At 36.0% G+C, this 17,100-nt stretch overlaps 1 protein-coding gene across 4 annotated transcripts in view; it reads left to right on the plus strand.

Moving 5' to 3' along the window:
• LOC117208543 (titin) overlaps positions 1 to 17,100 on the plus strand; it is a 48,548-nt gene that overhangs the window by 9,156 nt on the left and 22,292 nt on the right. The gene's annotated exons all lie outside the window — the stretch shown is intronic.

Here is a 17,100-nt window from a genome sequence, read left to right on the forward strand (position 1 = left end):
AGATGCGCGCACGATAATTGTCTTCACACGGAAAGGCGCAAAGGAGTTAAAAAGCTTGCCGTTAGTTTGCTGCGGACAGCGCGGTGTTAACTCAATAGGATTTGACGTACACGGAACAATGAGAACGCGAGACAATCGTGAAAGCATCGCGGTAAAATTCCCTCTGATTGTTTTCGTAGAAAGTAAACACAGTGGGAAGAGGATTCGAATTCTGGCGAGAGTGCGCGCGCTCTTTCTCGTGTTTCGAGAGGCGCGCAGGCACGAAAGGGACGTGAAAATCCGAATTGAGCGTAATTACACGTTACAGCTGTGGCCAAAAGAAGAAAGAGGTCGAACGTTCTCCGCCCGGAAACGCGAACACGCGACGAACGCTTGAAAATCGTCTCGACGGTGGTTTCCGGTGTTCTTCGATCACCTCCATTCCTCTGACTCGATTTCTTTTCTCTTTCACTTTCCGGCGAACAAAGAGCCACCTGCTATGTTTTATTTCATTATTTTTCGAATATCTTAGATCTTGGATATGCATAAATTCGCAACTGATAAGCCAAGCTATTCTATCATTCTAAAGTTATATTGGCTTGGCAATTAATTGATTGATTGTCATTAGGTGGTATTGACAAAATCCGCAATCACTTAGTTGTCAATCGAATATAACTTTAGGATGATAGAAGTTAGACTGAAATTTTGTTCAATTGTATAGTACAATTTCGTCCATCTGAACAGCTCGTGTAACGAGATTTCACACAACAGGAGTTTCTTGATTCTCCTCGCTTTCATCCGTGGCAATAGATGTTCGCGTTCAGATTTAATGGCCAGAAGATCGGTTTATTCGGTCAATCGATCACACGTAAACAAAATTTCATAAGTAAATAAAGTTTTTTTACTGTTGTAAGAGGTATTTATAAGCCTCGTATCCTGATAGAAATTGGTATTGCTCGATGTAAGCGAATGATAAAATTTCGTTCCATATTTGACGAACGATGCATCGATGCTCGAAGCTCGAACGAAAATTGCAATAAACGGCAATTATCGTTTAAAGGTCGACGAAACAGGTTTCCCAGAGTCACGAGGATTGTATATATTATGCGAGTACGCTAAAAAAATGACCGTCTGTCTGGCTACTTTCAGAAGCTGATCACGTGGAACATATGACCCCGAAACACTATTATCATTCGTTGGATCAAAAACTGTTTTGAAGCAACGATTTCTCAATTCGAAACGAGCAACGAAATAGCATCGTCATCGAAATCATACACCGTACGTTCTACGAATATTTGTCAATGAATATCGAAAGAAGGAACAACGCGCAGGTTGTAAAAAAATAAGTATGGGATCCATTTCCACGTGAAAGTGAACTCCGTTTTCTCTGTTTTCACACCGTTCTATTCAATTCCTCTTTAACCGTGGAAAAGATAAATTATTAACGTTTAATGCTTAACGTTTGATCTTTGGCATGAATAATACATCTGTTTACCGGTGGCCGTGGTATTTCTGTGAAGCGTTCACCTTTGTGGAAAATTCTCTGCAAGAAGCCGGAGAGTCCGCTCGTTCGTTTCAATCGAACTCGAACAAAAATTTAGACACGGTGAACAGAGCGAGTTCCTGGAGGAACGAGCGACGACATAATTACGCAATGTGAAACCTAGTAACCTTTTGTGATTCTATGCGCGGCTGTGTTGGAAACGGATAATACAGCGTGTATTGTATGTACTCCGCTTTGCAGCAGCATGGTAATAGCGAAGCGTCCTGTTAAAAGCAGCTTGCCCGATCAACGAGTCACAACGAGAGAACGGCAGCGCGTGATGAAAATGACGAATCGCATCTTTTTTCTTACGATAAGCATTTCCCGAAACGTAGTACGAAACAAGTGAGAGATTTAATCGTCACGAGCTATACTCGCGAATAAAAATAGAAAAATATACAGGGTGGTTGGTAACTGGTGGTATAAGCGGAAAGGGGATGATTCTACGCGAAAGAAGAAGTCGAAAACATAGAATAAAAATTTTTCGTTTGAGGCTTTGTTTTCGAGAAAATCGTAGATCGTTGTCTCGATGGAAAAATTAAAAAAAAAATTTTTTATTCTATATATTCGACTTCCTTTTTTTCGCGTACCAACCACCCGGTATAAAGCTCGTTAAAATTGATACGCGCGTTGTCACTAACGCTGAATCACAAAGACGTGTTTTATAGTACAAAGATTAATTTTCTATTTTTACTGCGTACAATTTATTATTTATTAATGCAAGATTAACGGCACTTTTTTACGAGATATCAATCAATTCACTTGTACAAAGTACTCTGCTAATGTAACGTTCTCTTGTTTATTTCTATTTGTATAATTTGTATAAGCATTTCGATAATCATGCGCATGTTTTTTCGTATTAAACAGAAACAGTTTTAACCTGCATTTAAACGCAAATTGAAGAATTCTATTAAAAATTGCACGTTTTTTGTAAATTATTGTAAACGTAAGGCGAATGGAACGGTGTACATTGTGCTATATGTTTGTTCGATGTAATGAAACCTTGACGAGTCAAAAAGTGTGTGTGACATGGAACACGAGAAGCTTTTATTTTCGAGTTTGGATTAAGCATACGATACGTGTACGAAGGAATGAGAGTTATATCTGGTATTAATATACCGCTAATCTGAACCTTCACTCCTTGAAAGTTGCGAAGGTTGACTTGTTCCCACTTTTGTTTCGATGTCCTCGCGTTTCACCGCATCGGAGAACTATACACCTTGTCGCGTTCGAATAAAAAAAAAGATCGAACTGTTATCACGGTTGCGTCAAAGTTGAAAATGCATCCGTTGGAACGCTAATAGATAACTGTCTTCCTTCTACAAGAAATGCATCTATTATCGTAAAATGCTCACCTTGGAAACAACTGGATACTGAAACGCTGCGAAACACCGAAGCAATGGGAAAGTTAAGACGTATGAAAACGAATGTATCTAAAGCAACGCATCGAAAATTTTGGAGTAGAAACTCCATGTGCTGCAGATAAATATCTGTATATTTTGCTGGTGAAATCAAATAAAATAACGAGCTTTTCGAACGCATTATCATCCATACACCGCTATTTAAGATAAAGCAACAGAAGTAAATAACAGGCAAACTAAAAATTTTATTCGAATGATTCTTTCGATGAACGTGTATCTCGATAATGCTCGATACCGACCATAGTATAATACGCGTAAATTATTTGCGATAGCAGTTCTTTGGACTTGAGTGATTCAAAATATTATTAAACTTAATTGATCTGTATAAATACTATGACTAATTGGTATCGTTAGTTGCCATTTTCTATTACCTTTTTCAGTTAGATAATCTCCCCTATCAATCAAAGTGTTTTTCATCCGCGATCGTTTCTCTTTTCATGCCTTGTACCTGTGTCAGCCATTCGATCGATGTAATTCCTCGGGAACTTTCTTTGGAGAAAGAAACTTTTACACTATATAGATAGTCAAAGGTAAAATTATCAAAATTATCTGTATCAGCACAGAGAAAGACTCGTCACAACTTCTCTAAATTCACTAAATTCTCTACAATTCTCTTCACACAAATTCTCTAAATTCAGTTAATGGTTTGCTTGAAGAATATTTGAAAACCTATCGAGATTCCATAGCTTCAAGAATATTTCATCGTTTTAAATCGTTCAGAGTGGCTGGTGAATTTCTTTGTTGGACCGTCATCCATTTTGTCGCGAAGATCCTGTTTTGGATCTGGTGTAGACTCTCGACAGCAACCGTTAGTCACTCAGAAAATCTTAATACAAGGTATTGAGTTATTTAATCGGTAGGTAACGTTACTCGGCAAATAAAGATTCCGATGTTGACGAAAAATGCAAATCTACGACTTTCTCTTTAAAACAGTAGATTCGAGGATGGCTGTTTACGAAGAGGGAATTACAAGATTTTAGGTTTTACAAATCGATTAATGAATAATATAGATTCTACATAAATGCGAATACAAAATTTTAAAAGTTACGAAATATATTATTCCAGAAGATACGAATTCTTTAGCAAAACACGTTGATTCGTCGAATAGTATGGAAGATATTCGATGGAAAAGTTAACAAGCAGTCTCGAGTTTCTGTTTTACACGTTACGTATCGATTATCTTTAATCTTCTTTTATTTCTTTACCATTTCTCGCTACAATTATCTTTACCGATGCTCTTTCTCCATCTCATACGTTGCTTTCTCATTTTGCTTATTACATGTTTTGATCTAACATATACCTTTCACGATAATCAGTACTTTTATCGAAAGCTATTTGTATTTCCAGTAAAATCTTAGCTCCGTAATATCGTAAAAGATATAAAACCAAATACAAGAACCCATATATTTGTCGTTAATTAAATTACACCTCTGTAAAAGTACGTAATATCTGGAGATATATATACTCGAGAATGCATTTCATATCGCTAAACGTACATTTATCGGCTCATATACGTATGAAAAATAAGCTGCACTAGACCGATTATTCACTGCTTCCAATTAAATTTACACCATGCAGAATTATTACATCAAGGCTCGAAACTCATTCCTCAGCCATCATTTTTATCCGAATATAGCATTCGTTTGATGCTAATGGAACATCTTGCCCCTCCTTCACGCGATCTTATGAATTTCATATCGAAGTTTGAAATACCGTGAAATCGATGCAGCCAGTTGGAGCGTTCGTCGAGTCCACATTACGCCACACCTGCGAAGTGTGTCAATGGGCAAGTAAATAGTCGAATGTCACCGTGGTGTTCGTGTGGCTAGCCTACTCACGAAAAGGAATACAGAGGCAATAGTTTGGTTATAGTTAATTTGTTAATAGTTAGTTTCGCAATAACATTACGATTTACGATGATAAATCGATTGATATTTTCAATGGATTTAATTGTTCAAGCGTCTGATTGTTCGAGGTTAACTGTAGAGAAGAAAACTTTTATATGTTCGTGTTGAAACAAACACACACACACACACACGTTTCGTTTCTACGAAAATACGAGATGGAGAAGTCCCGTAAGACGAAGTTGCATCGCGTTTCTTTCATCTATCGAGTTAGGTAATTAACACTGGTCTGGATGCGCTACCGATCGGAATTGAGTCTAATGGCAATCGAGCGGATCTTTTTACGAACAGTGGAATTAAATCAGAAATGTTGTTCGCGAAGCTTCGAGTCTCAGCTAGTTTTAAACGATGGGAAAAGCTTTTAAACGAATTTCGTTGAGTAACACGTATATCGAAGTAGATATATCGTAATTATCTGTTAACATATATCATTGGATAACGAATAAAAAATAAAACGTTAAGTTCCTACACACTGCATTCAAAGGAAGAATATATTCCCTCCGCCTTCGAACGTTACTCACACTGTATTCGCTGTATTCATTTCCAGAAAGTCTAGCTACACGACCAAAAAAATATTCCTCGACTTGCCCACACAGATTTATTGCTCCTCGTTAAACGGTGCTAACAGATTTCCTAGGATTTCACTACCATCGATTTTACTTCCCTTCGAAGGATTTATCGGCTTAGATAAAAAGAGGAGCCTCACAGATTCATGGGTGAAAATCCTGCAACAAATTCGTTGCTGTTCGAACGACTTTGTCTGCTGGTAATTATCGTCATACCGGAGAAAAACGACTTCTATCCGAGACCTACGGACGAATTTAAAAGCTACGAGGTGAAGACAAATGGAGATGACCCGTTTAGCCCCGTGTTCGTCGATGAACCGTTGGTCACGGCGAATGCTTGCAAGCAAAAACTTGGAAACGCGATGGGCGACCGGTTTGAATTCTCGCTATCGAGAAAGGAAACATCGACTTTCTTCCTGTCTCTATCTCCGTCTCTCTCTCTCCCTCTCTTAGTCGCAAATTCTCCCGCTTTACCTTTTACGACTGGCTAGCCTGCTCGACGCGACAATCACACGCGAAAGCAATGTTATTAGCTGCATATGCTGTAACAATTGTTAAGGTTATTATATGGAATATTGTTCATTGCTGGCTTTGCCTATTTCTCTTATATATAGGTATATCTTTGCAAAGGAATTTCTGATTCTGAACTGGTTTGCTTCTGAATCATAGCTGGTTTACCATTGTCTGTTTATAGAGGTCAGAATGATTAGAAGATCGCCTACTTAAGTAACTGTACCGCTCAATAAGGTATCGGGAACTTTGTAGACCTTGAACGGCGTTCAGTTTAGCGAATGTTTGGCCAACTTGTTGTTATATCAAATACTATCTCTTTTATATGTAATTGCTTTTGCTTTTCTCCTTTCCCTTTATTTCGGTATTCTTAGTCTTAGTATTTCGTTATTCGATCCTTTATATCAGGTTGCCCGAAAAGTATCTTTCTTTTATAGACACGTCTTTTACAACAACTCATCTTTATATAAACGCGAAACCTAATCTGTCGAACGTTGTAATTTTTATCCTGATAGAACACAATGGATCATACGTAATTCGATAAAATGATTTAAAACGGAAAATATCGCGCATCCACTAAACTTTTCGGACGATATAATATTCACATGTACTTCTACTTCTACTTCACATGCGATGATGTCTCTACTTTTATATCTCACAGCCTGTAAAACCTATATATCTAGAAAATGATAACGCAATTGTACGTAAGTAGACGCTAATTTATGTGTAGTGTGACAGAACATGAGCAAAAAGATGTTTTATTCGTATAAGTATTTAGCAACATAAATTCTTTTCGCAACTAGTTGCATGTTTTGTAATCGGGGAAAAATTCTCGATAACGCGGTATAAAATGTTACACTATGATTACGGTTAAACTGCAAACGTAACGTCGTCCGATCGCAAACGGTTAGAAATGTTCGTTTAAAGTTTTTATCTAAACGCTATTCCCCTTGACTACTTGTTGCGTTGCTATCCACTGGCTTCTCGGTAATTTGCTAAAAAGTTTTAAAAAAGTTGTAACCTTAAGATATTAATCTATAGAGATAAAAAGGATAAGGATTAATTAAGAGGTCATTCACTTTTCGCTCCACTTTGGACGTAGATTTCAGTTAAATTTAGATTAACAACTTTACCATCTAGTTAATAAACGTTGACTATTCCAGGTCTAACTGTAAACGTAATTCTTTTGTGAATGAACATGTAACAAAGAGTATCGCGTGTATCAGAATGCGCGTAGACACGGTGAACTACGATGAACTACGTTATTTAAAATTTTGCTCTACTGAACAAACGTGTTTTCCGCTATTTGTGCATATCGAATAGAATACGCGTGTATGATCATAAAAGGATGAACTAGTAGCAAAGGCTGTTAACCCTGTCTCCGGAAGAGAGCAGTGCACGAGCGGAGGCCATTGTCTTTACTTTCCGATTGCTAGACATTCGTGTAAGATCTTCACATATCACTGATGAATATATATACGTCAAACGCGTGACTAACATGAAGAACAACTTCCTTTTTAGCGTGGTCTTACGCTGAACTTCATTGATAATATTTTATTCCATTTTTCTTTGTTTAAAGGTAATTAATATGTTCAGAAAATTCTTCTTTTTTTTCTTCCATTATTTATTATATACGTAGATATAGATACTTTTTCAAATATCTCGTACATCGCATTAGATTCATGAGATAAAGACAAACATTATTTCAATGTATATTTCAAAATAAATTATTTCAAAGTATAGATTACAAATATCATATATGCATACGAACATAATGTATACCATGAAGCAAATCCACAACAAGTAACATACGGTGTAAAAAGAATTGCACGTTTAAACGTGCATATTCATTTTTATTGCACGAATATATAATAGACAAGACACTTGCAGTCCCTTTTCTTGTAGAAAGGTATGCCACAACGAAGCGTCAAATGAAATTATTTATTAAATAAAATTATAAGAAAGCAAATATAGTGTGCACGCCACGTAAGAAACAGACAGTTCTACTTACATATGGTGGCCTCCTTGTTGACCCGAAGTAAACGGAGCATGACTGAGTTTGTTCGATGGTTGTGTAGCTATCTCATGGTGTAAAAGACATCGATATGTGCGTGTACACGTATGTGCAAACTGTGTTTATTTGAGAAAAAGAAAGCACAGAGACAGGGCAGCATTTAAATTTAGAACGTATAAAATATACGTCTTTCTTTTCTGCTATACGATTACATTACATTTACATTTCATCGGATAAATAACTGTATTTTATATAGTATGCAATATTGTACGAGATATTTTACGCAACGAAAGATCAACTTAGAAATATCGAAGATATTACTCTTGATCACATTTTTTTTTCTATTTTTATTACTAACAGAGGAATTGAATTGCAATTCCTACAGAAATGCAACAGTAGTTTACCTTGAACGATGAAACTATATGTTTTTTTATCGAAATGTCTAATTTATGTCCCTTCGTGTACAACTGTACAAAAACTTAAAGATAGTTGTCAACAGGGAAAAATATCTGGTAATTTCTTTTATGAGAATTATCAATCAATATGCAAATAATCCAAACGAATAATCCAGACTTAATAAGCACGAAGCATACATACATAGTTGATTAAACAGGATCTCGTTTACACATTTCCCGTTCGGCTATTTGCAAATGTTTACGAATACCGTAAAAGTATCGCTTTACGTTACGTTGTGCTTTGCATTTGCAATGTGCAAATGCCTTAATGGACGTAGCAGCACCGAGCGATGTTCTTCTTTCTTTCGTTTGAAAGTAACTTTGATGTAATTCTCTCGTACGGTTCTGCTGTTATAATTATAATTTACTTACAGTGCGAAGAATACATTGAAAGAAATAGAACATGTGTTACGTAAAATACACAGGTGATATATGAATATAAAAAAAAATTGTCTCAACATATAACTAACATATGCATGTGCCAGTCTTCTTTGTTTTAATTACCTCTTTTAATTGAAATCCTATTGGAAAAATGTAGACAAAATTCAATAGCCTAAAATCTCAATTTAACTTGTAGTATCATTTACATAGAATTAAATCACGATATACGTAGGAAATATAAGAAAATGTAATGATACAGCGTGCAAAATTAATCAAGACACTGGAAACCAGGAATATTTAAAGAAAGATTTAAGGGAAGAGAACACTTGATATTACTGGGAATAATTACGAGAAATAAGAATAAGTATGTGATTTTTATTACAATACGATCCAAAGATCCAAAGATGGTAATGAATTTCAAAAGAATATTAATAATTTCGCAATAATTTTACGGGTTTATCTTATTCTTCCAAACGTGTCCTGGCGTATTTATGGACGTTGATGTATATAAATACGTAAATAATATACGTAGGAAAGGCAAAAATTGCACATTCAGCACAGTGCGAGCGAATGCGCGAATAAATGAGATACCGCTACGAGGAAATTTATAAACGAAACTCATAACTTGCGCTCATGCCACCATGTAATGATATTTTGTAATACAGAAGTGATTCTACCCCCTCGCCAGCGTCTTCCTCCTCCAAGCGTTTTACAGCGAACGGTGTGCTGCATTGAAGCATTACGTGGAAATGCATAGTAATTTGTAATCGTGGAGTTTACCCGAGATTAATTTACAATAAATGCCGGCAGGCAATTTCGATCTCCGGCCGAATCGAAACGAGCAAGTCACGAGCGTTGACGCGAAGGAGAAATGGAAATCGATCGACCGAGGTTTAATCCGATGTTATCTCATGCGTAAGGAGGAAATCCGGCTTCGGGGACTCATTAATCTATTTCTATTGGACGCGAATGAAAGCCTATACCGCGAACATATAAACAGAAATTAACGCTAATTTATCGGAAGACGCCATTCCTCATCGCGATCGTGACATGAACGTTCAGAACCATAACGTCGTTGCAATATGAACGGTGATACAATCTACCTTACTTCGTATTAATTAATATTGTAACATTTTATCGCAACATCGTAACATTGTATCGATTAACTTGTTAATTGCGGAGTTTGCGGATATGCAGGTAAAATCAAGCAATGACGAGTATACGCGTCAACTGCACCGAAATAAAATCTTCGATTGACGTGTATAAACGTCGAACGCAGTTAATTGGTTAACATAAAATACGTGTGATATTGTATAAGCATATAAATATACAGAATGTCTGGTTTCAATTTGTAAATGCGAATTACTGGTGCTGTGTGAGATATATGTTCAAACAGGAATTGAATGGTTTCGAGGGGGATTTAACTAGGTGTAATTAGATTTTCTGTAAATAGACGCGTAGTGGTCATACGAGGGTGATACGCATTTTCTTAAATAGAATAATTTTTAATTCACCAGACGATCTGCTTTGACATTCTCTATACAAAATTAGTATCTCCATTCGTATCAAAAAATTATTCGTCTAGTAGGTATTTTAACTTTTATTTTGTAGAACTTATCGCATAAAGGAACAAGGGATAAAATACAAAATCGTACCTCACGTGTTCCCTTGTATTTTACACGATAGATGTTACGAAATAGAAGTTCAAATATCTGCGATACTAATGGCTTTTCGACACGAATAGGCTAATAACTTTTTATGGAGAATGTCAAGATGGATTATGCATTAAAAATCATATGATTCCATTTAAGGGAATGTATGTCACCTCCGTACGACCTTTACGCGTCTATTTATAGAAAAAGTAATTACGCCAAATTAAGATCATTAAATTCTTGTCTGAACGTATCTTTATCCAGCAAGTAGTTAACCAGCAATTCGTATTTAGGAAGTAAAATCGACCACTCTGTACATGATAATTTTTGCAATTTACTCGATCATTTCACAGAAAAATTATATCTTTAGGTTTCCATTAATATTATAAATTCTTGATATTCTTCAGACACGATTTCCTTCGTGATATATGGTTTCATCAAATCCATCCACATCGATGACTCCCTTGCACATCGTACGAACGCATCTTCCTATTAGCTCGTTCGTTTTTATCGCTGTTCGTTAAAATTTACGAAGGACGTTAAATTAACCGGCGATAAAAATAACAAACGAGATATTTAAATCTCTGAAACTTGATTCGTTTCAATAAAAACGATACTTAAGAAATTTCTTCAAATTGCATCATGCGATCTGAGCTACGACAATCGAAGAGTTGAAGAAGTATCTACTCCCTTTCGTCCTCCGAGAATAAATGCGATAGAAATAGAAACTGGAGAAAATTGGACTTGTCGTATATTTGCCACATAGTCTTTGTACGTTATCGAAACGCAACTGGCCGATCGCTGGTATGTATGGAAATGTATTTTAAAGAGAGGACGCGAAGAAAGGCCGCGAGCGGCTGTGAAAGGAATAGAGAGGAAAGGGAAGAAAGGAGAGATCGAACTTGCGTAAAATGTTTGCGCGTATATATCCGCGATGCACGCCCGAAGTGAGGCTACTTTCTTGAAGCGAAGAAAGCCGTCTACCTACATCGTAGGTGGGAGTAGGTTAGGTTACATTATATGCTTGGATGCGAAGAAATTTTACCTTCCTAATACATATATGCGGGTCAATAAAAACGTCAGAGGGCTTACATAATTTAACCAAACCTTGTGTACGTATTTCTCCGTTGAATAGGGATCATAGATAGACCGACACGCGTAACTACTTGCTCGAGCACTTTAGAGGTTAGGAAACGTTTCGAGATGAAGAAGCGTTCGAATTCAGTCGCATCGATTGTTCGTGCATCTGCGCTATTTCGAAACCGAACCCGATATTGGATAACGTATATATCGCGTGAATACTTGATACAAATTATATTATCGAAACACTTGTGTTTGCCCTGCGGCGGTATTCTCATTCTTAAGATTCTTTCACTTATTCGCTGCTGATTGATTTTCTACTACCTATGATATATAATACCAATAAATTGTCTACACAATCGTAGTACACATATGTGTAAATAGATCTTTAAATAGATAGTCGCTTGCTATAATATTCGGTAGGTAAAACAGTTTATCGAGGTTCTTCGTTTCCTTAGTTACGTCTACAAAAGTATGAAATTACGCAAGTATCTGTAATTTAGTTATTTATTATTAATATCAACGTAAGATTACAGTGCCAGGTACGAGACTCCATTTCCGCTCTTGCAATACGCATTAAAAATGTCCTCTTTCCGTCTGAAGATACTTAATATTCGCGTTTAAGAATCATAAATTGTTTCACATCATCCGACAGAGCATGGATTTCCCACACGTTATTTTAATTTAATTACATCACTTTCTATGGACGAGCGAAGAATACTCTCCTACACACAAATATACCAAATTACGTTTTACATCGAAGGTATCGATTTCAGAACCTGTCTAAAACAAATACTTTTTATTTCTCGTGGCGAGAACTATAGGCATTTAACATTTTTTCTTCTTTCCCATAACATCTCGTGCATGTTATTTCTTTCGGAGCAACTAACGGGCTTAGTGTTCTCTTATTCAACAACGGAAGGTCGTGTGCGAAGCTGCGCTTCTACATTGTACAGTTGTTCGTTTCTTTTTTCATAATCGCTTCGCAGATTGCATTCGTCACTTACACAGCGAAGAATGTCCGTGGCAATGTCCCTTGGTCTATTCAGTTACTGAAAAAAAAGTATCTTGCCTTACGGTATTGCATATACATTAGAGACTCAAGCCAGCGATAACGTAAGAATGTAACGTAGTATTACATGGGATATGTAATCCGAAACGACAAGTATCACGCGAAACACGGAACAGTTGCTGTTCTTCCCACTTGAAATATTTTGTTTTTTTTTATATCCAACAAAATTCTTGTTACGTACGTTAAGGTACAAATGTTTGAACAAATTTCGAGCAATATTTTGAAATTGCCGTAGTCGAACTCGGAAGGAGAATTGCACGTATGTTTAAATTAATTGGATATCAGCGTTGAAGGGAATTCGTGCATAAAATCATAGCATTTAGCTGACTTTGGTTGGACGCTGAACGTACGATGTATCCGTGGAATAGTTTGGGGGAAAGGTAGGCGTGCAAAGTGTCGATCGGCTTGGACTCTTTCGAGTTCAATTTATACCATTCACTCGAGAATTGTAGTTGTGAACCCCACACGCGACTCACGCCCAAAGAGAATCAACTTTCATGGAGCGAGGAAAGTCTGTCCACCCAAGTAAGTAAGTATATTATATACTTGCATAAATACTGGAAGCCAGATAGAATGCATATACAGCACCAGGCAACAATTTTAGATCATCTATAAAATAGAAATGTTCTGGTTTTATGAACGAACAGAAATATATTTGATATTATTTTAATTTTATTATTAATTATTATTTCTTTAAAAACTATTTAACTGGAAAATTAGTAGTAATTTCTACGATAGATTTATGGGATTTGTTTCCCAAAAATACGTTTAATTGTTGCCATAGGACTTAGTAAAAGTAAATGTTTTAAGTTTTTTGCACGGTGCTGTAGATGCAGGAGCAGACGGAAGGCGGCCAGGTTCGCGTAACAACTTCGCCTGTCTTCTACTGGACCCGAGAACGGCTTGAGTTTCACGAAGGAACTCGTTCGTTTCTTTCCTGGCCAAGCCTTTCAGTATCGAGGTAAAAGCGAGAGAAAAACAAAATTATATTTGCACCTCGATCGATTGTGGAGGTAAGAAAGTTGTGGAGGTTATCGGGATGGTTTCTCCGCGTACCTACGGAATCTTGCGTTCCTCCTTTCAGCGAAATAAAGAAGCATACTTACGTATGTTGAAGATGACATTTTCATTTTTTTGTCGACGTGGAATATTAAATAATAAAAAAAGATTGAAGAATATGTTGAGTCATATGCTTGAGAAATATAGTTAATTATTTGCCGTGAAACTGAATTAAATTTGAAGTTAAATTCTTCAGAAAACGAATAATTTAACGTTAACTTTTTGGAATTTTGTTTCTCTGATAATTAAATTTTACTAAACAAGTAACTTTTAATATTTGATCAGTTAGTTCCAATTCCGTTTAATTCCAATTTTTGTTTGTTAGTGGTATTCTCTAGAATATTCGATATATAGCGAAGCAAAATGTAGTAGAAAATACATCTTTTTACGCAGGCTTGTAAATTCGATCGTCAAGTGCGCACTTAGAACAGCGAGAATCGCCGCACGTGTGAAAGTATCACGAAATACTTCGATTTTAATGTAAAAGATTCTCAATGCCTGTCGGTTTGCTTTGATATCTAAAATGTTATGTATTTACTACGAACGAATCGTTCGCGCATTAGATTGCCAGTTGCAAGAAATAAACATGAAACATAATAATTCTTAGTAGTATTACAAGTATGTGCTTGTAAATAATTATTTTATAATAGGTCTTTTAAAAAGAAAAATTATGATTTCTAATAAGTTTAAAAATGCAAAATTCATGTTTTCCTCGTTTCTATTTTTTCCCCCGTTTTTGATGGCAATTTGATGGTATACAGACATACATGTGTATATGAAGATATCTTGGAGCACAGGTTGAAATTAACGAGTGTGCAGAATTTATTCAATTCACTTCCTCGTTGTTAATCCTGCTAGTACACAAAGGCATTATAATTCCTGACAATCGTGATACACTAAATATTTGTACTTACATGGAATGTTGCGTCAATCGCGTTACCTCATTCACCGTCGAAAAACGATTTATTAAAACAATTAATAATACACATTTGTTCGTTCGTAGATCGATAAGAATTTACGATATCGTACGGAATTTCAAGACTATAGCGATATTTTTATAATATGTACGTAGGAAGTGCCACGGATAAAAGATATCTGTGAAATTAATAAGCGATTTCTCACACGATGCGATGTTAATCCGACAGTTTCCACTGAGAAAGAAGTTCTTCTTAAGAAGTTAATTAAGCATTTTTCGCGCTATCATTAAAAAGAATGAGAGCGATAAAAATGCGATTAGCAGGATGCAAACGCTTTGCGTGGAAACGAAGATAAATGACGTTTACGCTATGCTCTTCGTGCTTCTCGACAATCTTTTCTTACTTTTCTCTTTCCTTTCCTTTTTCAACGAAAAAAAAAAAAGCAGGAATCGCCAGTTTCTGAATCGAGCCGGTTATCTTCTTTGATTGTTTTAACATCTTCAACTGTTTCGGCTAGGTGAGCCGTAAAACAGCCGCTGATTTCTCCAGTTCTTACGAAATCGATACGTCTGTGGCTACGCCTCGCCTACACGCTTTTTCCGACGAGCAAATGTGGCAAAATTGGCCATTAAGACAGAAATTATTTTGCGTTAGTTGCGGTTTGTGCCCGTTCTCCCTCCACGAGCATAGTGGCATTCTTGTGGGAAACATTAGAGTCATTCCATTCCCATTGAGGATTCCACAATGGAATAACACGAGGAATTTATTAAATTAACGTTAGCAAATTGTGAGATTTCAAATTCAACTCGTTCTAAGTGATTAAATTTGCTGGAAATTGCTGGAATACGTACCGATATCGAAAGTGTTTTCACTGACAGTGAAAGTGATATGTTAAACAGAAATGCAAAAACGAACTCTTGAATATTCTTTTTCGAGATGGCAATTTATTTTGCAGGAACAAAGAAACTATTAGATATGCAATTTTATTGGTAAAAACCTGTGTGAAAGGAGGAATTGGTTGATATTTTTGTATTTGCGTTGCTGCTTTTCTACTAAGCTGTACCGGAAACGGAAGTAGCTACGAAATTAGCCTGGCATTTACAAAATTCTCTTTAACGTTCGGAATTTATAATTAGTACTGAATTGTTACGCATTACAAGATACAAGAGATAAATAGGAGATAAGACTAAGACATAAATTGAATATACGATATATTCATTTTGTAACTGTAGAAGGCAAATTTTATTAAAGCTAGATACCTTAAGACTCGATATGATCATTTCCATAGCAGATAAAAAAGTATTTTTATCTCCTGCTCTTTCATCCGCGACATTTTCACTTTTTTTGTCCAATTCTTCTTGCCATTCTTTTACATCTATTTTTACGTTTTCTCTGTCTTTGCGTGTCGATAACCGTTTCTCTGGAGAACCGTTATCGGGTCAGTTTACCACCTAACCAGATCATATTCTCTTTGGTTTAATGGATACTTACGAAAATAAAATACCATCGAGGTCCCTGTCTTTTGTTTTCTCGGATACAGTCGTGTGCCGGCAGTCAATTTTCTCTTATTACTTTTCACTTGTTCCTGCCTATAACTATCTTGGTCGCAAGATATTGATCTACAATGGGAGATTTATTGTTTAAGAATAGAGATATTGATCTGAAATGAAGAATTTTTACCTTTGAGACCTCATTTTGCGTGTGAAGCAAAAATTATTAGTTTCACTATATTAAATGACGCATAGAGATGGAGAGAAACACAGCAAATCATTAATACTTGATCAATTACAAAGAGCTTTAGATTTTCTGTAACGAAATTTCAATGTTTCCTTTTTCCAAAGATAGATTTTTATTCTTGCAATTATATTTTAACATCTTGCTATCCTTTTAAAACATAAGAACTTGGCGTATATGAAATGAAGGTTAGTAAGATAAATTCATGCGAATAGGTATCGGCAATGAGATCAACGGAATGAAATGCGTGTCACGATGATTCTTAAAAAAAATCAGCCAGCGACATGCCGGTGCATCATAATGAATCTCGCCAGTACGAAGTAACAGTATCGAGAGTATAGTTACACCGCTGACGGTAAGAGAGGTGTGTCAACCTACATTGTAAAAGTTTCAAATTCTTTCCTTTCCTTTCCGGATCTATTATATTAGAAATTCCAAACGCGAATTTTTCTCGTATGGTGAATTCTAATTAATACTTTATTGTCTAACTCTTTCTTTTTTTTTCCTTTTTTTCTATTTTCTTTCGTTCCCTTTGAAGTATCAAAATTCCGATCTACGTTGGAAAAGTTTCTCATTGAGAAAAATATTAAGAAATTTTACCATCGATATACGTATAGGTAACAAATACGAAATAATTACGATAATTAAGTTATCACAATGACAAGAAGAAATGACACAAAGAAGAAATTACGTACGTATACGTACGTTTCTTGGAATTGTAATTTTATACTATGTAATCCTCGATTCATTGCACCAGATTGTCAAGTCGACAACTATATTCGTGGGGGCCTCGCGCACGTAACAGCAAGACCA

Source organism: Bombus bifarius, unplaced genomic scaffold (assembly GCF_011952205.1).
Source record: "Bombus bifarius isolate JDL3187 unplaced genomic scaffold, Bbif_JDL3187 scf7180000008140, whole genome shotgun sequence".
NCBI lineage: Eukaryota > Metazoa > Arthropoda > Insecta > Hymenoptera > Apidae > Bombus > Bombus bifarius.